This window comes from Ciconia boyciana, chromosome 3, assembly GCF_034638445.1.
Source record: "Ciconia boyciana chromosome 3, ASM3463844v1, whole genome shotgun sequence".
Lineage (NCBI taxonomy): Eukaryota > Metazoa > Chordata > Aves > Ciconiiformes > Ciconiidae > Ciconia > Ciconia boyciana.
Window position 1 is genome coordinate 70940596 of NC_132936.1, and position 25710 is coordinate 70966305.

The 25710-nt window shown below is 42.1% G+C and overlaps 1 protein-coding gene across 5 annotated transcripts in view; it reads left to right on the forward strand.

Annotated features, from left to right (window-relative positions):
- IPCEF1 (interaction protein for cytohesin exchange factors 1) overlaps nucleotides 1-25710 on the forward strand; it is a 90042-nt gene that overhangs the window by 4538 nt on the left and 59794 nt on the right. The window contains exon 1 of one of the 5 annotated variants that reach the window (XM_072856076.1): nucleotides 21051-23708. The exons of the other annotated variants lie outside the window; for them this stretch is intronic. The gene's annotated coding sequence lies outside the window, so the exon portion shown is untranslated. Of the gene's footprint in view, nucleotides 1-21050; nucleotides 23709-25710 lie in introns of those variants that run through there. 5 annotated transcript variants of the gene reach the window in all.

A 25710-nucleotide genomic window follows, 5' to 3' on the forward strand; every position in this document is an offset into this window, starting at 1 on the left:
ATTACCTTTGTCATTCCTTCAGTCAAGGCACTTGCAGAACATTGGAAAAACACTATTTAATTTGAAGACCTATGGGTTTTTTCCCCTTAACAAAAGGAAAGTATTAGGGATGGCTCTACACTTCTGAGTCTTCAAAGGAAAGCATATTGATAGCTCTAAAAGATATTTTAGTCTTTGAAAACCAAAACAACAGATCTACAAAATCTCCTCTTTTATATTGCTTCCTTTGATTCGATAGAGTTGAAAGACCTTTTTTGTTTTGTTTGGTTTCGCCCCCCTGTTCCTAATGTAATAGTTAATTTTTAAAAAGGAAAATGACTTGCTGACAGGCAGGGTAGCTCAGTGCTTATGGAAGTAGCTTGTTCCTTGTTAAAACAAACTGTGAAGCAAAAAACTACCCACCCTTATCTTCTTTAAACCAATGGGTGGCCCAGGGATAAGAGCTTTGTGGGGAGACACAGTGATGGCATTATACTGAGAAATGAATTTCCCACACAGTGCAAGTCATCAGTGGCCAGAGTCTACAGAAAGCAGCGCCAGATGCCCTGAATATTTTGGCACGTCTGTAGAAAGCGCCAAAGAGGAGGAAGTGAAAGGACGGTGGCAAGTCTCTTGCAAGCAGTTTTAGAGATGTGGAACTTCATTTGCACATGAGTACGACAGCTCTCTTCAGCAAAAAGCATGGCGGGAAGTGGGATAGACTGTGTCTTTTCTACCACTCAAAGGACTGAGCCATCTGATTTTCCATGTCATCACTGAACACTGTCTGGTCGGCTGTCTTTATCTATTCTATGGACTATTCATTCTTTCCATAAGTAACACATATGCTTCTTCAGGGCTGTCACTACTACCCTCACTGTGATTCAATGCACATGTGAAGGCAGTAATTATTTTAGGAAGCAACAGCTGAGTCTGTGTATCAGATTCCAAGATATGTTCTTGGGCAAGTTTTCAGATAATCCATTTATATGCAATTAAAGTGCTTTGAAGATGTAAAGTGCCATGTTACTGATAAATACTGATTAGTCATGCAAATAAATGGAAATATTTTAATTAGGGCAATTTCAACATGACTTGTACTGTGGAAAAGAGCCTATATAAACATATTTAATAGGTAATTTATTAGTGGGAACAATCTGTGATTAAGGGTGTTGTGTTTTAGTTTTTTGGGGGAAGGGGGGAATAATACACATAGCAAAGTAGCAATGCAAGAGAATAATAAACTGATAAACTAAAAAACAATAACCTCTGTTTTTCAAAGAATGCAGAAAGCTGCAAATGAGATATTTGTGTCTGTTCATCTCTGCTTGAGCCACTCTACAACTTGGAGAAGGTTGGGGATGCTCGGATATGTACTGCCTGAAATGTGGCAGCTTTGCCAGCTGGTCGCTGTTTGAGTCTACCTACATCTCCTGTGGTGCTATAGTAGTTCTGTTCTAGGATTTACCACTAGTTGTGATCTGCCAGCATCCTGACTGGGAGTAACAGCAAATGGCTGGAGCATTTGCCATGAGGCCTTCTGGTGTTACGTAGGAGATGTGTGGCAAATGATGTTGCTAGGTCATTTTATATCTACTTCGTAGTCACTTTTGCATGTGGGTACAATTACATGTAAGGTGAATAGAAATGGAGGGCCAGGATCAAGGTATTGTGTTATGCTATAAATGTTCAGGAAGGCTTCAGAGTGTTAGAGACAGATCTTTCATGTTCTTGCATGTGGTTGCACCCTATGCTTTTGCTTCCCTTGGAAAGCAGGATCAGGTACCTCTGTGATGGGGAATGGAGCAGGATATCAGACTATTATTATTGATATGTGTGTGTTTATCACCTTTGACGGTATATCTGGGCAATGCAAGTGATGAATGTTTGATGGACTATGGGAATAGATTCACGAAATTATTCCTTGTCTTTTTGGTTTTAGTGCCAGGGCTTGTTTATAGTGGAGTGCGCCAGAGTTCAATTAACCTCCAATTAAAAATCAGGAGAAGCAACTGTTTACCTAATGGTAAACACTATGTAGTGCCTCAATTTACTGTCTGCCAGTTAGTCACAACACCCACAGTCTATTTAATTTAGGAATAAAAGTCAAAGGCTTAATGTAAAGCAATTCTTCCAGTCCGGCTTCCTAGTTTCAGTGGAATTTGCCTGAGCTTTATATGAGTGCATTTACATGTGTGTACGTCAGTGGGTATACGTATATATACCCATGTATTTTTGAATCCTGCTCTGATTTAGACTACTCTTCTGTAATATTTATCAGAGATGGAATTGCAGAACTTGTCAGCTGTCTTTCAGAGTCACTATTTCACCTTTGCTACAACCCTCCCCAAAGAGCTTAGACTTATAAACTATAGTCAAGGCACATGAATCTGCCAGTTGCCACGTTTCCCTGTCACTGCAGCAGCAATTCCCCTTACCTAGAAAGGGGGTAAAACCAGGCTCAAGTGAAAGCCTTGTTGATGCAGCTCGTGTAACTTGCAATTTTATGCCTGTACGAGAGGTATATTTCTCTCACTTTTGTTTCTTTTTCTTTAAACTGAGAATATACAACAATAAATTTTCACAATCATTGAGGTTGTGATGCTTACAGAGTAGGTATTTAAATTTTTTTATGGCTGTCTACACAAAGTTCAGTGCAAAACATCTTGTTAACCCTTATGCTAGAAAGAGAATAGCAATGATTATGCTCCAAGTGCAGCTGTGTCTGTCTCTGCCTTTAAAAAGAGGTCAAACTGACATTTAGAGCTGTGCTTTGAAAAAACTGCTGTGACTTCATGACCTTTTTAAAACTAGTATTCTCTGCCTTTTAAATAGGGACTTTCACTTGAAGGAATTTACAACAGATTTTCCTCTCAATCCTTCACACTTAGATCCTGGCTTCGTTCCAGGTTGTAGAAACTAGATTTGTAATTGCCTTATTTACAAGGTAGGGTTCCCCCTTGTTTGCTTAACTTGACAGATTGTAGACTATCAGGTGCCACTTAACCTTTTTAAAAAAATGTTTTATTTAAATTCCTTTTGTCTTAAAGATCCATTTATTCTTTTGAGAAACCCTCATCAGGATTAATAGAAAAAGTGAATTATTCCGGATTAAATTTGTCATACCAGAGACTGTGTCAAAGTGTGGGTTTACCAGAATGGGAGAAACTAGATTAAAGTTGTGCTCAGTTTTATTAGCAGAGAATTTGACTTAAAATTCCTGTTTTATTTATCCCATGAATTTGCAGATTTGGATAAAATTTTGATAAAACAGTGGTCTGAATTTCCATTACAAGCTTAAAACAAGTCTCAAACATGGTAAATATTTCAAGGAACAAAACCCTCACCCCAGTTTTGGCCTCTGGCTTAAAACTGTGGGTGGGTTGGTTGGTTGTTTATTTTTACCTTCAGTCTCTGCCTCTCTGATATCTGAATGGCATTAGGAGTCTGAAGCACAGCTGGGAAGGAGACACAGCCAGCACACGGACGCTCATGGGGAAGACTTGTGCATTCAGGACATTCTCGAGTATTTCTCTCCCAAACATGCCATCATGTGCCCTTCTGCCTCCTCGCTGCCCAAAACAGCTCCTCACCAGTACCTTCCTCTTCTCAATGACCCTGCCAGCAGGTCCTGGACCCAGCATTTTCTTTAGGAAGAGATAGTTGATGGGTGAGAGAGGGTGTAGTCCAGAGTTTGTTTTGGGACCAGTGAGCTATAAGAAAGCTCCAGAGTGAGCTGGTTGTCCTCCTGGTGTCTGTGGTTTTCCACTGGACTCCTCCCACTGCAGGAAAGAGCTGCAGCAGCACCGGGTCCTGCTCACGAGGGTGGAGGTGGAGCAGGAATGGTTCCTCCTCTTTGCCGTGGTAGGGACTGGACCATGGCTGGAGGAGCCGGGGTGTCTGTCTGATTATCATCTTGTGCTGGGAGCACTGGGTGTTGCTGAAGATGCCTGAGGAGGATTGTAGATTAGAGCAAAGAGGAGAATACTCTGCACCAAAGCATGTTTGATGTCTGCAGAATCCGTCCACACAGCACCGTCATCGTGCAAGGTGAAAGCAGGCGCAGTGGTACCACCACTGAACCTCATGCCTCCTCGCTCCTCCAAGATTGGCACCAAGTGACTTCCCAGCATTGGTGCCCTGAGGCATTTGGGCCTGTGGTGCTGTTCAGAAGGTCTATGTCTGAGAAAGGTCTTTCTCTTGGATGCAATGCTCTCTGGTGCTCGGCTGCTGGAGCCTCCTCACCCTGCCCCCTTCACAGAGCGTATGAGGACATTAGAGGTACAGCTGGAGAGATCTGGTGCTCTTCTGCAAACTGCAGCATCTTGTGTTGGTAACCCTGGCAGACCCTACATGAGTCCCTGCTTGTTTTGGCCAAGATGGGGACTTCTGTGTGAGTGTGCAGACAGTGACTACCAAAATGTGTATTATTTATACAGCATATTCCCAAATCACTTTCTATAGGTTTATTTCAAAGGGATCCATGCAAAAGGCTAGCCCTCATCTGGAATTTCTGACAATGTTTTGTTGCTGTATTAGTTAACATTTTTTCAAATATCACTGTGTGAGCAGATGGCACTTGCAGCCTGACTGGTTGGGCAGTCCGGCCTTTATCTGTATGACTCTGCTGTAGGAGACGACAACAATAACTATTCAGCTAGCTGGGCTACTGAGGAGTTGTCAGTGGTGACTGGTGCTGGTTGGATTTTCTGGTCTGCTCAGCCCTCTTTTGTTTTCTCTCAAATAGGTTGTGAAAAGACTCTGAATTGTACAAATTGACTTGTCTGTAACAGTATGACAAGCAGCTCATGTATAGCAGCCTGGTGTACAAGTCCTTCGGAAACGGTTTGCTTCCATGGTTTCCTGTTTGTTATTCACGGTGTTTGACTGCCTGGCTGAGCTGCGTGGGTGTCTCTCTGCTCCCTGACAAACTTTTGCAGCGGGAGAAAGATGGTTTATTGTCCTCTGTGGATGAAAGCGGGTATTCATAGAAAGCACAGACTGCCCAGTCATGCACATAAATAAAAATCCATTCAAGATAATGATGATGAAAAAGGAACATAACATAAGTCGACTAGATCATCTTCTGTAAATCCAGATAATAGTGAGGTCTGTAGAATCTACTTAATTTAGGCCCTGGTCCTTCAAGCGTCTACCAGTGTGTGAATGCATTTATGTAGCACTGTTGACTTCTAGAGGACTGCTCGAGTTTATAAGATTAGTCCAAAGGCTATGGAATATCCAGAGTCATTTTGTTAAATCTCATCTATTTTAATGTGTTAGTGTCTTCAGGCCGTGTTCATATGTATTTTATATTTCATAGGAAGGGGAATCCCAGAGGTGAGTAACTGTTAACTGGGAACTTGCAAGTTGTGAGCACAGGTCCCAGGGTTGCTGCAGCCTGCCTCCCATCTTGCGTCTCGGCAGTAGGAAAAGGAAAGTCATGGTAGAGAAAGTGATGTTTAACTCTCATATTTCAAAGTCTTATAAGAGTGAATACTTTCAAAATTGTGAGGCAATCAAGAACTCTAGCCATGGCTTTTTTTGATCCCTATTTGGAGTCAACAGGTGACTGACATTTGATAGCTTATTGCAAGGTTCAGGTGTGAAACTTCTTATAAAGAAATACTTTTGGGTTTGCCATCAGGAAGAAAACTTAGAATGACTTGTTTGGCCTCATCCACAATCTAAAACAACCAAAGAAAAAGGGCTTTGGAGCTAAATGACTGTTTAAAACCACTCTGGTAGACAAGATTGAAATTATTAGAATTTTTTTTTTCAAAGAAGAGAGATTTAAAGCATGTATATGTTAAATATGATGGCAACGAACGTTGATAGTAATTTATAACTATAGTCCTTTTTGAGACATTGAAGAGTTGTAAGCCGTGGTCTCTCAGTAGATACTGAGCAGGAGAACGATACTCATTCCTGCACCATCATTGTTCTTGAACTGACTAAAATGTGAAAGTCCAGATGTCTGCTTAGGGGATAGTCTCATGCTTTATCATGTACACATGTATTATCAGAACTCACGTTTGAATTGATTCCATGCCAGGGAAAAATAATGTGTAGCTGAGTCATGATAGAAACCTGGATATAATGAATAACAAGAGAAGAACTTGAAGGGAAAGAATGAGAACAGGAAGTCTAATCTTCAGTTTTTCTATATATAGAAAACACCTCAAGGGTAGGCACATACTGTTTTGTATAAATACATTTAAAATGTGTTTTGTAGGCACATATTTTCAATGTGTTGTCATGATCAGAAACACATGTAGACTCTGAAAAATTATGTGAAGCATGCAGAGCCCTTGCCCATGCACATAAGTAAAAGCTATGTGCAGTGTATACGTGTGTAAATATTTAGCTGGAGGAACAGCCACATGAGAACTACTTCAGAACAATCCCCAAGTCAGGAAGCCACAAATTATAGGTCTGAAATTTACCACGCTGGCATGTCTACATAAATAAAACCAACTGGAAAGATAGGAGGGAGGAAAAATGCATTTACAAATAGTATTAGATTAGAGAAGAGGAAAAATGCTAAACCCTTTTCTTGGCTCTAATCAGAAGGCAGGAAGATTATTACAGGCAGGAGCTTGCAGACTTCAGCTAAACAACTTCCCTGCTCTGAGTTTGGGTCTTGATTTTTATTTACGTGTATGTGTACAATCAAGGCTTTACACATAATCATTATTTTGACAGAGGCCAAGAGGAGGCATGGTTGGATTTGTTTTTCCCCTTTCCAGGAACATTGCCATCATCTTACTCCCTCTTTATCTTTGCCAGGTCTTTGGGATGGGATGATGTCATCTTCTTTATCTACCTAGTATCTACCATGATGAGGCCTTGATCCTGACCAAGGGTGTTGGCTGTTTCATGAATGTTGAATTGGAAGCAGCCAGAGGAAACCTGAATTTCTATTGCAGACAGCAACACTTCAGCTAGAGTAAATACAACTGATACTTGTAAAACCACCAAGACAACTGCTAGTTGTCACAAGGCCTTATACAGGCATTGGTACGTCAGTCCTCTTCCAGTCCTCCCACCCTTAGCCTACGCTGGAGCAAACTCCCAGAGCTTCTCTCCCTGCTCAGTTGTCACACTTGCAACTTGAACTCAGCTGCAGCCGGGCAGCTGGAGGCTTGGAAAAAGTAGCTGCCCGGAACGATCGGTCGCTTCTCAGATCCAGGTGTTCCTGGAGCTGGAGGAAGGATGACAGGTAAAATACAATCCTTTGAACTGATGAGTAGGAAAAGGGAATGTCACTAGGTCTGAAGAGAGAAAGCAAAGCAACCGTGTATGTTTGTCTGGAGTTGTCTTTTCCTTCTGTCTCTCTGAAGAGAATCGCTGAGCAGAGGTGTAATTGTCTCTGATGTGGAGCATCCCCACGTGGTAGAGAAAGTCTGGTGCTCACCTCATCTCCCAGTTGGGTCTGTAGCACAACGGGAGAGAATGTAGCAAGGATCACGGCTCTTCCTTGTGCAGACTACTTGGGGCTTCGCCCATGTTCTCTGCTTCGCTGGCTCGGAGGATGTAAGGGAAGAGGAGGAGAAGGGAGAGCGTTATGTAAGTTGGGGAAACTCCCTCATTACCTAGCAATGTCTGAAACTTTTAAATGGGGGGGGGGAGGGGGAAGCAAGCATTTTCTTGAGACAATGTGTTGTGAAACTAAATTGAACACACAGGTTCAGGTCAGTCACCTGCCTTCTCTGGAAAAGAAGTATGAGGATTTTATTCTGTAAAGTGCCTGGAAGCTGAAGGCTTAGTGTAAGGAACTCTCTTGCTCCACAAGAAGAGTCAGTAGGTTTAGAAAGTTCAGTTCTATCCTTAGGCTCTGCTGTCAGAGATCGTAAGAGGACGCTGCACATGGAAGGAAAATGACTTTCAAGAATGTGTCAGCGCTAACGTTGTTACACGGCAGCTCCTGGGAACTGGAGCGCTGGTAGCACCTGGACCAGAGGTGTTTCTGTGAGAGGGTACCTCCTGTTCTCGCACCGAGAGCTGTCTTCTGTGTCACTGTAGCTACGGCATTGTCATCAGCTTTATTAACTTGAAATCATGAGAGTTTGGTCAGCAATTAGTAGTCTTTGCATCTCTTTGGTTTCTCTGGTTGAAAGGTTAACTGCTGCTATTAATGAGGTAGGTTGATCTCGATTGGCATCTAATAACAAATACTTGTTTTGGGTGGTACCTGGGGACTGCAGTCCCCGCAGCTGAGGAGCTGAAGTTCCGTATAGCATTTAGTGGATTTATGTCTGCTCTTCACACACTTCCATCTGTGGGAGAGAACAGCCATCGCTTTCCTTGGGCAATTTGGGGAACTGAGACAGAGGTAAACCAAGTTTGCTCAGCACTGCAAAGCAAATGTGGGAATGGAAAGCCCTTGAATTATAAACTAGTGCTCTTCTACCGCTGGACTGTCTTCCCTGCTGTCAATCTCTTAGCTATACAGTGGCTGTGGATCATTCAGTAGTACATGGTGGTGGTCACTACCATTTATTCAGTCCTTGAAATGACCTCTGCTCGATGGGGTTCCTGTGCTTGCAGAGAATTCATCTGAACTGTATTTAATGAAGAACATTAAAAACCTAAGTCTGAAAATTAGCGCTGAGAAAAACATCCACTTGGTTATTTCTCTGTCCGGAACGAGTTTTAATTTTCTGTTAAGATTTTTTGTCACCACTTTGACCTGTTTGGAGTGATTGTACTTTCTCTTTGCGGTAACAGAAGCGGTCAGGCTCTAACTCTTATTTCTGTTTAATTCTCCTGGATTAGAATGCACACAGTCCTCCTTACTGGAGGAGGGGGAAGGAAATGGTTTGAGCTGTGGTATGAAAAAGTTGTGTAAATAGAGGCTCAAGATTTGTGGTTTGCAATGTTTCCACTGTCCACTCTGTTAGTGCGCATATCCAGCCTGGTCTCTTTGGGGACGAGATACGCATACTGTTGTCACCTTCTGCAGCAGAATGCAGAGTAGACAGCTGCAGGAGAGGGGGAGTCTCTGCTGGGTTGTAGTCATTTGAACAAAGCTGTTATCTTCTACTGGTTTTGGTAGAGTCTCTGACTTTTATATGTGGCACTTCTTTCAAAATACCTTCCTGTGTATTTCCCAAAAGCTTTTCAGCTGTATGTAATGTTCTTTTTGGATTTTCCTGTGTGTGATAGGGCAGGATTGGGAAAGGACACTTAAATATTTAATTTGACTACCATTCATGGGATTAAAAATTGGTTATGACTAGTGCTTTCTTGAATATCTTGTATAACTGTAATCTCTAACACTTTACACAACTGAATGCTGTTCGAGCATAACCAGCTTCTACCGTGCTTTGATTAGATGGAGCTGATGGAGTCGCTTTGATTAGATGGAGCTGATGGAGTCATGCACAGAAACTAGATGTCTTATTAGACTCTCCTTATCTCAACTCAGAGCATAAAAGGTCCAAGGGAGCCTCCCACTGAAACCCGAGTTCTCCGAAGAGTGAACCCTGCATGCACGTGTAGGGCCCTGCTGCCCTCTCTGCTGGTGGAGGTCACTCCACCAGCTGTCACGTTCTGCTCTTTAAACCAGCGCTTCATCCAGCCGTAACGCAGCAGCTGGTGCAGGAAGTGTGTTGCTGATATAAATCTTCCATGGCCCAATGAGTAGTTAATAGCTAAACACTCTATGGCTGGTGGAGGCTGGGTCATACGCTGGTTCAAACTTTTTTGTGGGGTTAGGCTATAGAGGAATCTTGAACTGCTGCAGTTGAGTGTTTCTGGCAGACAGTCTAGGGGATGGGATAGAAAGACTTTTGTAAATACACTGCTGTACAAATGTATGCTTGATGTGTGCATGCATACATAGTATTTGTGAAAGAAGTAGCTTTGCATGGCGGGAGAGGTGAGCAACTGTTCTGCATACGGCAGGGCTCTTCCCGGCCCCTGCCCTCCCCTGCCAGCTGCCACCAGCCCCAGAGCACAGCAGCAGCATCTCCCTGCTGCAGCCGCCTGGCTCCCTGCAGCTGTGCTGGAGCTGCAGGGGGAGCAGTGCCCCAAGCCCTGGCTTTGGGGTGAAGTTGTTGGTGGTGTTTTTATTATTATTATTATTAATCTTCCAGCTCAGGATTTCTGAGGAAGTGAACATCAGCACTTAATCTATGGGGATTTTCCTTCTGAGGGTGGACAAAAGCTCTTAACTATAAAGACCGTGTAGTAGGAAGCGCTTATTGAGAAGAAAGAAAACATGCTGGATAAAACTTTAATTCCAGATGTCAGTAACAAAAAAGAAGGTGGTTAGGGGGAATGCCAAAGAAAGCATTGCATCTCTCATCTTCATTAGGTTAAACAAGTGTAGCTTTGTTACTGTTGGTACCATAAATGACTCCTTCCTGAAATGATTAACAAGGCAACCCATAAGATAACAGTTTTCAGGTGAGCTTGAGCAATGCACAGCAGCCTGGTATAAGACGTAAGACCACTTTTCAGTAGGAACCACAGTGGCTTCAAATTCAGCATCAGTCTGGTAGTTAAGAAACAAAATAAGGTAACTTTAAAAAGTGGACCTAAATGATATGAGAATGTGTGTTGAGAGAAAAATACGAGGAGCAGCTAAAAGGATAAACTGTTTGCAGTGGCATCAGGACTCTTTAAACATGCCATTATTAGAAACTAAGAGTAAATGTTTATCACCTATCAAGGAAGATTTAAAAAGTATCAATAATAAAATGAAAAAGATAGCACGTGTAAATAGCTAATTACAAGAGTCTATCAGAAATAAAAAGGTGTTTTTCAAAAAATGGAAGTTGCATCCAATAGAGTAAAATGGAAAAGACCATAAGTTCTGGCAAATAGTTGTTAGTCTTTTTGGTTTGACTGCTAAAGTCCCAAAAAATGGGGGAGACACCAAAATCCTTTCAGATCATTAGAAAGAGAAACCAGAGAAAGATTTTGATACTGTTTGAGTTGTAAAAGAAGTGGGGAAAGATAAGACCGTAAGAAACAGTGTTAAATGAGCTCTTGTACAACATGTTTCTAGAGGAGAGCCTTTTTGTGTGAAAGAAATCTAAGGAACTGTCTCAAGCTGAAATACTACAAGGATATCTTTTAAAACAAATCAGTAAAAAAGGCTGAGAGATCGTCAGGCCTTGGCAATGTTCATGCAGAATTCTAAAGCAACTGGGAAAAGGAAATGCTAAATTATATACTGTGGCATGTAATTTATTAGCTGAATTAGTTACAGGGTACCAAAGGAATAGAAAGCGGCAAATTAATAACCGGATGGATTCACGTGTATCAAGGGCGAGTAATCCTAACTTTGGGTTTTTTTGGGGTGAAGATGGCGTTCTTCACAAACCCGGAGTTCTTTGGATTCCTGAGACAACCTGAACCAAAGGTGCGTCCAGTTGATAGAGGATGTAGTGCCATAGGTGGGTTAATTCAGATCACGAGTGCACTTCTGAAGCAAATCTCCTGATTATCCCCACTTACCTTGCCATGGTTCACGTGATAGACTGATCTTACATTATATGAAATTAGTATCCTTTAAATAAAATTAAATCAAATGTGCTGCAGGAATGCACTGCTGATGCACTACGTGAGACTAGACTATGGCTACTCCTTGGCACCACCTATCTTACTCTACAAATCCATGGTTGTGGGCTATTGTACGACTTTCCCATGTATATATCAGTGCAGTGGACTTGGATTTCCAGAAGTCTTTTGGCAGGGCTATTGTGAAAGGTTTGTGACACCTGGGCAGCTACAGGTCTTTTGTGTGTTAACAGCTAATTAAAAGATGGGAAGTGAAGGTCAGAAACAAGGTACGGAAAAGGGGAACTAGAGTTTCCGTACATTGGGGCTCCTCAGCTTGAAAAAGAGGATTGAGAGGTAATGTGCTAAAGGTCTGCCAGTTATGACTGGCACAGAGGTGGTTAGAGTGTGGCAGTGAATACTGTTTTTTTTCACAGGAAAACTAATATGCACTAATATTAAAAAAAAAAAAATCAAAAAACCCCAACCAAACAATAAAACCCCAACAAACCTGACAGTAAATTTGAGCAAAAAGGAAGTACTTTTTCGCACACCACACAATTAAATTGTGGGAGTTGGTGGGGATTTTGTTTTGCTGAATGTACAAACAGGTTCAAAAAGCAGGGAGAAAAGTTTATGGAAGAAGAGGCTGTTGAAAGCTATTGCATACAACGAAGCTGTGCAAATCTCCCTTCAGGATGCGCTCAGACCATGGAAGGGCAGAAGTCCCCATGGAGGCCTCACTTTACATTGTCTCTGTTCCTGTGGGCTCTATTTTGGTATCTGCTGTTGGCCACTGTTAGAGACAGGGTTTGGGATTACCTTTACTTTGACCCAGTTCAGATCATTGAATAAAAATTCCACTTTTATTTCCTTTCCAAACCTGGCATGTAGGTAATTCAGGAAAAAATAACCCATAAGATCAATTCTCTTCAGCTTGTTATCAAAGATACAGGTGCTTCATCTCTGCATCCCCTTGGGACACCCATATTATCCATGCTTCTTTTTATATAGCGGCCTTGGGCCAAGCACTCTAGAAAGTGCCGGGGATTAAATCTGCACACATACGTTCTTCTCGAACATCATTGCATTGCTTTGCAATGGCCAAAAAAGCTTGCTTTAATTCTGGAGATCCTGCTGGTGCTGTGAAGACTTGCACAGGGCCCCTCAGCCTTCCTGCACCACCTGTAACCCCTGGTCTTGCTGTAGTATCCAGCTGCGGGAAGTGCCTGCTCGTACTGTCTCTGTCAGCATCGGGAGGGACGTTGCCCTGGGCATTTGGGCCAAAGCTCAGCGGTAGCAGGGAGGTGGCTGGTGGGGCATGGGGCAGGCAGAGACTAAGACAAGCAAGAAAGCCCAAAGGGTACCTTGGTACTTTCTGACCGTGGGGAGCACCAGGGACATTACAGCTGTGGTTACAACTGTTTGTAGCAGGTTGTACCACAGGAAGGGAACTACTTTAAAATGATGATGTTGGGAAAACTCATAGAGCTCCTTAAAGAGCTGAAATTGGAAGACCAGGTGGGTGGGTGTCCTGGCAAGCAGTGGGGGCCCAGGAGTCTATGGAGAGCTCCTCAAGAGATGTGGTGCTCTTCTAAGTTTCAAAGATCCTTTGAACACTTCAGCAAAGAACTTGTGCAGGCTCTTGGAGAAACAGTGTGTGGCAAAGCAGGAATCTGTACCATTGGCTTGTCTAATCACATCTTTTATCTTGCCGTTCCATTTACCCTTTTTCACTCTTTCTGTAACCATTCACCTTTGTTCCCCTTTGTCTCTTCTGAATAGACAAGAAATTCCTATATAACAAGAACTGTTGGAACTAAAAAATATAATATGTGAGCTTGAAGTGTTTGTTGAAGTGCTGTTATGCCCAAAGCCTTGCATGATGAGTTGTTTGGGTCTCAGCAGCTGTTTATAGCGGTGGAACAGCCCTGTAGGACTAGTGGTGGGGTGGAGGAGCTCTGAGCCCTGCTTGAGGTGTCGGAGGACAGCGTGTGGCAATGCCACTGAGTCACGCTGGCTGTGGGGGGGGAGAGCAGCAGAAGGGCTCTTTGTCTGCTTCATTTCCAATGGCCTGAACCTTGCTGCTTTCAGGGAGCTTGCCCAAACACTGGTCAGTTCCAGTATAAAAGGAAAATAAATAAATTTCTGCTCGTGGTGATGAGCTTGAAAGTTAGATCTGGCGATAGCATAGATAACATTGTCTTTCTAATCAAGGAGTATTTGGAAGGCTTTTCTGAGAGCTGGTTAAGCAATTGCTCCTTTATGACAAAGCAGAAACCAGTGGGATACTCCCAGTGTGTCTGCACAGGAAGTTTTCAGCGCTTTTGCACAGAATTACTGTCATTAGCAATGTAGAAGTGTTGGTAGAGGTGTCACACAAGTTCTTAGGGTTTTGTTTGGTTTTGTTTAATCACAGTACAATCTAGTCCTAACACTTTCACGTTCCTCATCTATACAGTGGGCTTAACACTGAGCTTTCTTCCTCAAGATGTTCAGAGATCTCCAAACTTAAGTCTTCATGAAGGTGAAGTGCCCTGTTGAGGCACATGTGAACCTAGAAGAAAAATAACTTGGTAAAAGAAGAACAGCGAGTCCCAATTACATTTCTTGAAACCTAGTGTTTAGGCACTAGCATAGGAGCCTATTCAATATAGCGAGAGAGATTTTAACCACTAGACCACAATGACTCAAACGTTTACTGACATGTTTCACAAAATGCTTTTATTCCCTTCTCTCACCTTATTATGACTGATTGTTGATGATGAAAAATGCAAATAAGCTGGGGGAGTGGAGGAAGGGTAAAAATCATAGCTGGGCAGAAAGAGTGAGTGGAGAGCATCCTTCACCCTCCTCATCCTGGTAGGTTTGTTGCTGTGCCAGGGACAAATGCTGTGGGGGAGGAAGAGAGAGAAAGAGGAAGCAGCAATCGCGGATGCTTTGCAAACTCAGCAGAAAATACCGATGAGAAATGACAAACACGCAGCTGATGCTGGTGCTCTTCCTGGTGAATGTGTCAGCGTTGCTGCATGACGCCTTTGCCCCTCAGAGGTGTGAGAGCTCAGCAGTCAGCTTCTCTCAGCCCAAGGATGCGCACAAAGGAAATAAGCTGGGAGGGAATTTGGTTTGGGGGAAGTCAATTGATCCAAATGAATACAGATGATGTGTATATACCCAATGATAGTATCATTTGAAAAGCCGTTATTTGACAAATAGATGTGCAAACAAAAGGACCATGGTATGTCAGCCTTTTCTTACCAATGTTTCAAAAATTGACCTTTTGCAAGTTAAAGATTTTTTGAAGGCTCTGCATTTCAGCTGGCTGTATCATGGTAGTATTTGAACTTAAATGCAGCTCATGTGACCCTAAAGGATGATTGAATTCAATGCACTCTCAGTGACTTGTATACAAAGTGATTAAAGTTTATTGATGAATTGTTGACAAATTGTTGAATTGGATGACACAAGTCAATGGCTGCATTGGCTTTTTAGCTCCTTATCTTACAGCTAGAATGGGACATCCCTCTTTTGGGTTTGTTACAAGTAATTGGATGGACTAGCCTTAGGAAGCTTAGAGCACAACTCCAGAGTTATTTGAAAAAAATAAATTTGAGATATGTGAAAATAATTTTTTTCCAGAAGACTTTCAAACACTTTAAAATATTTTCATTTTCAAGACATATACTAGTTTTTTTCCTTTTTAATTTTTGCTCTTGCGAAATGACCCTGTGTTTGGAATAGAAACTGTTGAGCAAGAATACAAAAAAAAAAGTGTGTGCTTGTTTTATTTGGTTTATTTTTCCTATTTAACTAATTTTTTTCTTCTCAAGAAAAGCATTACATCCAACAACTCCCTGCTTTTCTCAAATAATTTTTAAAAAATTAAATATAAAGGTCTTATTCCTTTTTCTGTCTATGAAAAAACATGCTTTAAAAACTTTGTTTGGATGACTTGGCAGAACAGGTGAAATGTATGAATGAAGGAGAAGGATGTGTTGGCTGAGTGAGAAAAGAAACTTCCGAAGGAGTGTATTTTTGAAGGTGTATAGTCTCAGTTCATTACCGTATCCCTAACAGTGATACTTTGTGGCTGGATTTTAGCATGGATTTTTACAAACGTACACAAATACACAGGTTCTAAACTTGTATTTGTATTCATCCATATCCTGCTCTTTGAAAATATATACATCTTTCTACTTCTGGGAAGACTTTTTAATATCTTCACATTTGTAGATGGCCTGCTAGTCAGAGGTAGGTTTGGCTCCAGGAGGGAACAACAGGGTCACTGCACCACGCAGGCTGAGGGGAGCTCGGGTCATCTCAGTCCAACCTCCCGCTCACGGCAGGCTCAGCTGTGAGCTCGGACCAGCTTGTTCAGGGCTTTATCCAGTCAGGTCTTGAAAACCTCCAGGGGCAGAGACTGCACAACCTCTCTGGGTGATTGGTTGCACTGTCCTCATGGGGAAAGAGGTTTTCTTTATATCCAGTCTGAAGCTCTCCTGTTTCAACTTCTGCCTGTTGTCTCTCATCTTCCTGGCATGCCCTGCTGGGAAAAGCCCATCTCCATCATCTTGCTGCCCCCTTGTAGGTGGTGGAGGGCTGCTGTTAGATGACCCCTGAAGCTATCCCTTCTTCAAGCTGGAAATGTCCCGGTTCTGCTTCTGCTTGCAAGACAAGTGCTCCAGCTCCAGCCATCTTGGTGTCCCCCTGCTGAGCTTGTCCCAGTTTGTCACTGTCTTTCTTATACTGGGGGGGTCCCAAACTGGGTACAGTATTTAGATGTGGTTCAAATCAAGCAAAGGGGGGTAATTTCCCAGCATATCTGGAACACCCCGTTTCTGTCAGAGGGTTAGTGATGAAATTGTCTATGGGAATATTTACAACGGGAAGCTGTTGCAGGCTCTTTGGCAGGTCACTGCATTTTGAATGTATACAGCTGCAACAAGCAGCAGTAGTGTTAATATGACTGGAGCTGCTGAAGGCTTTTTATCAAAGATGAAAGGAAAGCAGTGGCATAAGGTTGTGCAAGAAATGACTTTGAAGCAAAGAGTGGGATTTAGGATTCTCTACACATGTTAAACTTCTTGATTAGTATAGTGCTGCAATAAAACCAGTGTCTAATGTTTAACTTTGGCAACCGTTTGTTTTGAAGACATTTAAGCAATTTTCTGGTCACTTTAAAGATGTTCTGGTGTTTTTTTTTTTTCCTGATAATGCTGTCATTATAAAGATAGCTAATATACTGCCTTCCTGTGAAACATTTAATCTAGGGAACTCCAAACATTTTAGAGGTATTAATTAGCAAATTTTCATAACATTCCTCCAATGTAGGTAATTAGTCTGCACCTGCTTTAAAAGTGTGGAGGTACAGCTGTGGAAGTGGTCAGTTCAAAGTCAAGTGGTGCGTCAGTGCCAGAGTCGGGGCTGGAGCCTCAGAGCGCTCATTCCCTGCTCAAGGCTGCCAGTCCCGTGTTGTCCATCAGCATCTTGTTCGCCAAGTCTCACAGTGGGATTTAGTGAAGTGGTAGAGATAAATATACAGATGACTTTCTCTCCTTTGATTTTGCAAATAATGCTCCTGCAAGGTTGACTTGATCTGAGAGAAATACAAAACTGAAGTGATGTGTATAAAACCCCACTGTTCTCTCAGCACTGGAGTGTTCAAGGGCTGGTTAATGTTCTCAGTTTCAAATTCTCTTAATTATGTGAAACAAGTTAAAATAGAAAAGAAACCTCACAGAGGAAGCTGGAACATCTTTACTGCTTAGAAGGAAAACTTTATGGTAGTGGGAGTTGGTAGCTTTGTCATAAATGTTAAGTGCCAGCAGCAACTGGTTTGCATGTAACAGATGGGTATGGCAAATATGAATCATATTGGTTGATACTCATCTCATCCCACTTGTGGTCTCCGCAGCCTGTGGCAGAGATCATGCAGCCAACGGGGTTTGTTGGTAAGTGATACGTAATCTGCCTGTAGTGGCTTTCCCATACCTTTCGGTACATTCATTGTTACTTAGTTGGCTGAATAGGCAAAGGAAGGCTCAAATGATACCTAACTTTCCTGTCTGATAAGAAGCAAATGCTCACAGAACATTTTTGAATAAAAAAGACACAGTGTCTAATGGGATTCTACTGCAAATAAGCTGCGAACTGGGTCACTTTTTTTCTGATTCTTGTGACAACTGCTGCTCGGCTCAGGAAGAAAACACAGATGCTATGCCTTGAATTTTCAACAAGACAGATGTGTTTTCCCCTGCATGATGCCCAGATCCAATGGATTTGAAATCTGTTCTAGGAACACAATGGAAAAGTAGCTTAACCTGCCTGCTTTCACCAAGCTTTACTCTTCTTGTCTCTGTGAGCTGCCCTCACGTTTCTGGTACATATGATTTTGGTTATTCTGCTTCCACAATCCTTTTCTTCCTCACAGAGAGCTTGCCAGATAAATGGGAAGATAAATTAGGAAGTCCTAATTTTTTGTGGGTCCCCCATCCCCCCCAAGTTTTCTTGTGTCCTTGTAGCCACGTTGGCAAGCTGTCAAGGACTTGGAAGTCCCTTCAGAAATCTCTTTTCTGCTCCAGCCTCCCCCACCCCCCTGGATGGAAGCCTAGTGATGTCTACAGCATGTATTTGCACAATTTTCTGCATCTTTTAACTTTTTGCACTACTCATCCCACTGAAACTTTTATTCCTGTGATGTGCAGCATCTACCTCAACAGTTAGTGAAGGTCTCTTACTCTGTCACTGCTGTGGCCATAAGAAGCCAGTAAAACTGAGAGAATAATTTCCTTATGCTGTGAAATTTGCCATGTATGTTTCAATCAAATGTTCCTGGAAATTACCTCATTTACTGCTCTCTGCACACAGTGAATCACTATTTGCTCTGCCTTACAGAGTAGTATTTTCAATTCTGCACCAATTTCCAGACTCAAATTCACTGCAGCAGTGAGTTCCAAATACTGTGCTCAAACCCACTTCCTTCTGTCCATTTTGTTTATCACCTTTAATTGTTTGTTCCTTCCCTCTTTGTTTTATATGACTGAGAAAGAGTTGTGTTTTCCCTATATGAATAATAATTTTAAATATTTATGTTGAATCCCTTATCGGTTACACCACACTACAAAGCATTGTTTGTATTAAAATCCATATTCCTACAAGAGCTTTTTTTTCCTGGCAATTCTTGATCATTCTTTTCACCCTTTTGCTATTTAGTCTTACAGAATTCTTTTTATTGTTTGGGGTGATGGTTATTTTACATAATATTCCGCACAAAACTGCCACTGATTTAAACAAAAGCATTCTTAAACCCATTATATTATTCACCATTCCCTTCCTCATTTGTCTGAACGTTTTGTTCTGGTTTTGACCACAGCTGAACATGAAGCAGAAGCTGCCTTTGAACACGTCGTACATCTCCCCTTTTAAGTTTGTTTGCAGCAACAGAGTTATTCATTTAATAGTTGAGTATTTTCTACTTCAAATGTTACTAACAGAAATTTAACAACAAAGGTGCGTATACTTACCTTTGTCTTACTGTGTATTTTCAAATGACACATGGAAGAGACGTCTTTACAGACATCACCTTAGCTATGGGTTGGAAAAGTGGAAAATTACTCTGTTGGTAAAGGGGAGGGGGGAGAGAAAGCAACATCAAATAGGTTTATTAGTATATTCTGAAGGATACATGAGTGCTTCCCAACACTGATGCAAAGTACCATATGCATGCAATACAAATACCAGTCACCAAACTGTGATACATTAAGTTACCATAGTCAATAGCCAAAAAGTAAACTAAAAAAGAAAAAAAAAAAAAGGTGTGCAGCCCTAATGGAAACTTTCCTCAGATTCATCTGTTTGAGGGTGATGTCTGTCTTGGTTGGAAGTGGTTGAGGATGTGGCAGTTCTCCCCTGCCTACGGTGGCACCAGCTCTAAGGTGGACTATGAGTGTGATGTCCTGCCTCCCACAAAAGGTTCATCTTTGTAGCAAAATTCTTCTGGGTGCACTGAGGTACTTAAAACAATGTATGTTGCTCAGTGTGAACAAGGCTTTCAAGTTACTCCCCATAGACTGACATGAGTCATCCGTTTTCTACGTTCTTATGCTTCTGCCAAGACTACTAGAAAGCCTTATGATTATAATAACTGGCATTTGTGGCATCAGCAAGGCCCAAATTAAATTTCTCCTGAGTGTCCTACAGGTGGCACTGTAATTTCAGTGTCATGCATAGTAAAGCATTCAGATCTCTGGATGTCTCCTTTACCTGCCTTTGGACCCTGGAATTTCCCTGCCACAGCAGAGAGAGATCTGAGGAAACACAGGAGAATCCCTAGGCAGCAGCATCCCTCGGTCCTGCTTTGAAGAAACCGGTCTGTAATATTCCAGTGAGTCAAAAAGGAAAAACTTACTTCAAAGCATGCAATGATCTACCTTATTTTTAGCGATGTCTATCACTTTGAAGAAGGATGAGATTTGAGTGTGTGCTCTGTCTTTTCTAGACTAATGTGAAATAAGTAGAGAGTTGTGTAGAGCAATAAAAATTATTTAGATATTTGTGCTATAGTTAGATGTTTATTCATTCTTGAAGTCCATATACCTGTGGCTGAAACTGTTGAATACGCAAGCCAGAAAAGTACCCAAAACTACAAGGCCCTGATTTTTATTTTTCTTTGTTCCCCAGTCGTAGTGAAAATGTAACTTACAGAAGCATCTGTCACATATTTTGAATAGGGCCATTAATTTTGGCTTGCCATTGCATCAGGTAGTAAAAAAAGAAAAATGGGAAATAAAGATTGCCAATTTGAAACTATTAGACCCGTGTGCTCTTCTGCAGACCTTCCTGTCAGCCCCATCCCTGCTTGGACGCTGTTTCCTGGGACACATCTTGCGGGTGACCCAGAAAAACCAAACCGGTAGTGCTTCATGCCCCATCCTTCCTTTTGTCCCCAGGGCTTCCCAGCCTTGGCGTGGCTGGGCTCGGGCTGCCCTGAGCTCTCCTGCACCTCGGGGTGCAGGGTCGGACCCTGGAGGGTCCCCGGGAGACTGAGGCTGAAGGGCTGCTCTGGGGAACGGGTTAGAAACAGGGACTGCGCGGAGGCTTGGATAGCGCGATTTGGTACGGGGCACCTATAATATGCTTTCTCCTCTCTCCCACAATGCACTCTGAGCCTCTTCTCAGAAGTATTTGATAACACAGTTTTCAAACTAATTTCCATGTGTGAAAAGAAAAATTAAAAAACTAGCTATCTGGCAATATTTCCAATTTTTTTAGTCCCGTCCCCTACCCCGTTTCTACCTAGCTTGGTTCTAGTATTAATAGTTCTGCCAGGCATGGCTTTTAACACTTGCTTTGATGCCTGGCTTGTGGTTTGTGTAGTCATGACTTGTAAAAGAGACACCAGTTTCCTCTTGGGCAATTTCAGCATTGCAGCCAATTTCTGTAAGTTTCCTCTTTGCTTTGTGAGGTGTAGGAGTTGGCGGGACAAGTGTGGCTGTTCATCAGAATTCCTTGCTGGTAAGGTTGTGGCTTATTTCTTTCCTCTTAAGTGGCAAACATTAGTTGTTTCTGTCTAATGACATCTACTTTTTTTTTTTTTTTAATATGGTTTTAGCTGATGAGAAACAATGCTTCCTTGGTACAATAAAGGAAGTTCACACTGGCAAGTAATTGCCTCTTTTTAAAGGGTGTGTAAAAGGTCTTATGCTTCCTTTTTCCCTCCCCTCTTTTGGTTAAAAAATGCAAATGGATTATTTAAAAATAATGAAATAATTAGAAATAATGGAGTTTGTTTGTAGAGTGAGGACAAGTGACAGCAGGTATGTGAATGATTCCTATTTTGGACAAGTTTAATACAGTTATGTTTTAAGATCCATCAAAAGGGTGACATTCTAGTCATGACTGTTTCATGTAAACCGGATATTTGTGAAGACAAGTGTGTAATATGGAAATGGAAGCAATTCCTTTACTGATTTTAGGTTCCTAGAAAAAAATGTGCAAATCTAGTATTGTGTAAAGATTATTTAAGGTGCAATATGGGGGTAGACTGTAATGTGCTGTGGTGACAGCACTGAGCAGATTGATTTCTGTTTTTAATGTGAAAAGAATTTTAGAATACATTAATTTGAATGTTTTTCTCATAGACATGAAATTGTGTGAATAAAGACACAGCAAAAGTACTATGTGAATGGGCTTACCCATACTGTGAAGAAAAGGACAGCTGGAATTAAAATCTTCTGTCCTTTGCACTGAAACAGAAAACGCAAAACCCTGACTGCATCTCTGGACTCAAGTTTTCCTCAACAAAATGTGCCTCTGGTGAAAGCTGAGATTAACAGCTTGTTTAATCATTCACTTACCTACTTGCTTCCAACAAGTCCTTTTTGGGGTGTAGGGTAATATCTTTCTTCACTGGGCTCAGTTGCATTAATTGGATTTCTTGGATGGTTTATTATCCCTGCTCAGGAATTGCAGTTCAGTTCAGCAGGATTTTCCTGTCTGCCAGTTATGCCAATGTTTAATGGTTTGTGACAATTCATAAAGGAGAGAGAAATTGTTTGGTAATGTCTCATGAAATGGCCTTTCGGTACCTTCCCCCATGGTGAAATTTTTACACTTTCTCGAGGCGAAAAGTGCCTCTCTGGGAAGGAGAGACTCTCACCATGCCCCTCTCTTGGCATAGACTGTCGTGACACATGATTTGATCAGTGCGGTGACATGGGGGAGGCTGCGTGCCTGGCGTCAGGGATGTTGAAACTCTCTGCTTTCAAATGCTGCATTGCTTTGACTTTGCCCAGCCTGCTGCCTCACCGCTGTCCCTGAGAGAGCTGTCTGCTCCTCGAAGCAGAGAGTGCGTCCTCTCAGAGTGCATTCCAACACCTGCTTTCCATGGGAAAGTCATCCTGGTTTCATAGGTGGGAAAGAGGAAAGGGCACGTTAAAATGTATACTGTCTGCAAAAGTGTGCTTCACAATGGCATCTGTACCAGAGCCAGGAAGAAACAGGGTGACAGAAAGCTCTGTTTCACTCTATAAATGGCAAGAGCCATTAATGCCAGGCTGCTAATGTTCACATTAACTTTTTGTGCAAGCTGCTTGCTACTTGGCCCCATGCATACTGAGACACCTGATTTCTTGCGGGGCTGTCCAGTAGCCAGAAAGCAGCATTTGCATCTCGCTTCTTTGAGTGTGTTTCCCTGAAGGGGGTGCAGCAGCCCGGTGCTGCATGCTCTGCACGGCATGCTCTCCACCAGTGTCTGTGCAGTCACTGCGAGGTGGCTGAGGAGAGCATCGAGCCAACATGGGCTGAAGAGCTTCCACAGTTGTTAAGATGCTCTCTGTTTTGTCCTTGTTAATTCCAGATGTTTCCCCTTGCCCCCCAAATCCATCCCTTCCACACTCTCACCCGATCTAGCTAAACTAACAGCAATGTGGTTGTGGGTGAATAGGATGAGGACTGGTTTGGATAAAGACGCAACGGTAGGACACTGTACAGACAACAGTATTGTGCACTCGCTTGATTAAATGGTACAGATATGCAACCTGCTGCTAATCAGCTTGTCACGTGGAGGTTCTAGCAGATTCTCAATTGGTGTTGGATCCCGAGGTAGGAGCAGTAGCCCAGAGAGAGGGCTGTGTCTCTAAATGACAAGGTGAATAGTTTCACTATTTTGTGCTTGGAACTGTCTTCAAGGGATCACTCAACCACCTGCTAACACATCTAGAACTATTTATGGGCCTGGAGAAAGTGTCCTGCCTGATGCATCACTGACTGCTAATGAAATCATGCCGAGTGTGGTTACACAGTCACTGAACAGGGAGATGGGCACTGAAGTAATGTTGCATGTGAAATGACACCTATTACCCCTTTCTGCACCTCAATTTCCCTCTCAGCTGAAGCCACATTTCTATCTTTTAAGGATTTTTCTGAAAAGCAATACATGCAGTTAAGGGCATAGCTCATCAAAGTGTGTATGTGTGTGCACCGTGTTTATGCCTTAGTGACATACATTTCTAAAAATATTTCCCTTCTGCAGCCTCCTCTACCCTCTAATTGTTCACTTCTCTTTCCCATCGTCAAGTTACAGGCTGGCTGCCCTCCAGTATCTGCCTCTTTTGCTTTTGCTATGGGGCATCTCTGGCATAGGTCCCATGAATAGACTGAATTCTTCTGCCACGATGAATGTGCCTGTCCTTCAGCTCTATCCCCTGCCTCTGGCTTAGGTGAGTCATGCTTTCTCTGTGCATACACTCTCAGTTGTCCCCATCTTCTGGCCTCTTTCTTCTCCAAACATGTCTTGCTGACTGCTTCCAAGGGAGGAGGGGGGGAATCAGCGAAGTGACATGGCCTTGCCTCACCTACTACTTCTTTAATTGCTGCTTCTCCTGCAGATATGGCTTCTTCACCTGGGCAGAGCTCAACTTCCTTTAACTTCCTTACCTTGCTTTTCCCCAGAACCTCCTCTAGTCTTTCTCCTTTTTCTCTAGTCTTTCTTCCTTTTCTCAGCTAGTATGTTTTTATTTCTTCTATTAAATACAATCAACCAACAAAAATCTCTGTTCCCTGCCATAATTTTATTCTGGCACTTACCTTTGATTTTACCTGAAAATCTTCTCTTAAAACCTTGCCATCTGTGATTCTGTCTGCCAATGGTTCTCCACCTGTTTTCTGAGACACACTTACAAATTGCTTTTCAGAAGGTCCTGGTATACTCCAAAATACTGTTTATGGTCTACTAAAAGATCCTGTCCTCTGATCCATTTTTCCTCTGCACCTTATGCCTGAGTAATTTTATTCACAAAGATCAGCGTGGCTTCTGCCCCTATGAAGGGCAGATATATTCCTATAACACAGAGCTGTATTTTTTTTTTTTTTTTACCAAATGTAGAGTTTGGCCTGTCTCTCTGAAATGTCATAGCTCAGCCTTTAGTTGGACCCAGCCTGATCAACTTCTGCCTCTCCTAAATCATCCTTGCTCATTACTGACAATGAAATTATGGTCCAAGTGCTTTCTTCAATTCTCTGCATCTTCATTTCCAAGTTATGTTTAAATTTTGCACACACTTTCAAATGTCTTCACTCTCCATACACAGAAATAAACTGTCATCCACGTTGTCATTATCTCACGTCACATTTACTGAAATGTCCTATTCTCTGGCCTTGACAAAAGCAATTTCACCACCTTGTATCAATTCAGAAACCAACTGCAAAGATAATTTTCTTATGGATAATAATGCTCTGCTTCTTTGTTGAATCTCCCAGCCTATCTATTTACACTTCTGGGCACCATCAAACATACTGAGCCTTAACTCTCATTTTGAACTCCCTGGGATCCCTCCCTCCCTGGGATCCCTCTTAGTTTTACAAACATTTGAAATAGTTGTATCTCATTATTTTTGAAAGCGACTTGCTACGGCACTAACACAAACCTTGACAATGTCTGTCCTCAGGCATGCCGAGACCTAACATATGATCCTGATGACTCTTGTCTCGCTATTATCTTGGACTCTGTCTCATTCCTGTCTGCATCATCCCGTTGTATCCTGTCTTAAACTAGAAGCTGCCAGGAGCACAGTTACCTTCTCTTTTCTTCCATGTTCCTACAGTACCTGACGCATGGTCCATTATAATGGAAATAAACACACTGCAGTCCCTATTGCTAACACTTCAGAAAAGTTTCTTCAACAATGTTTTGGGTGGTAATGCTGTAAATAATTTTACATAGTTCCTTGTTTGTTACATTGTGTAGCTGCTTCGTTGTCCTCCTTCCTTCTTGCAAGGTCTCAGGAGAACTCATGCTCTTATTCTTTGGTGCATCCAAGTCTATAAGCTTCTTCCAGGAACGGCTTCTGGGTACAAGTACCATCAAAATATTGTACCAGCTGAGTCATATTAATTGTGCTTATTTCCTCTTAATCTAAAGCAAATGCAACTGCTAGGCAATTCAGTTTAGCTTAGATCTCTTTCGCAGTTAGTATGTCTTGGCTGACACATAGTAACTTGCTTGTGTGTCTGAGCTTTCTGTAGCTCCCTATTGCAGTCTTTACATGATTTGTGTGGATCTCACAAAGTGCAAGGAGAATGGGGATGATGTCAAATAGTCAAATTTTCTCAGAAAGCAACAGTGAGAAGATGTCTGTAGTAAGTAGGAAGCAGGACTTCCCAAATTTGTTGTTGAACATCTCTTCAGTGAAGAGCAAAATAGGGAATTGGGAGGGGAGGGGA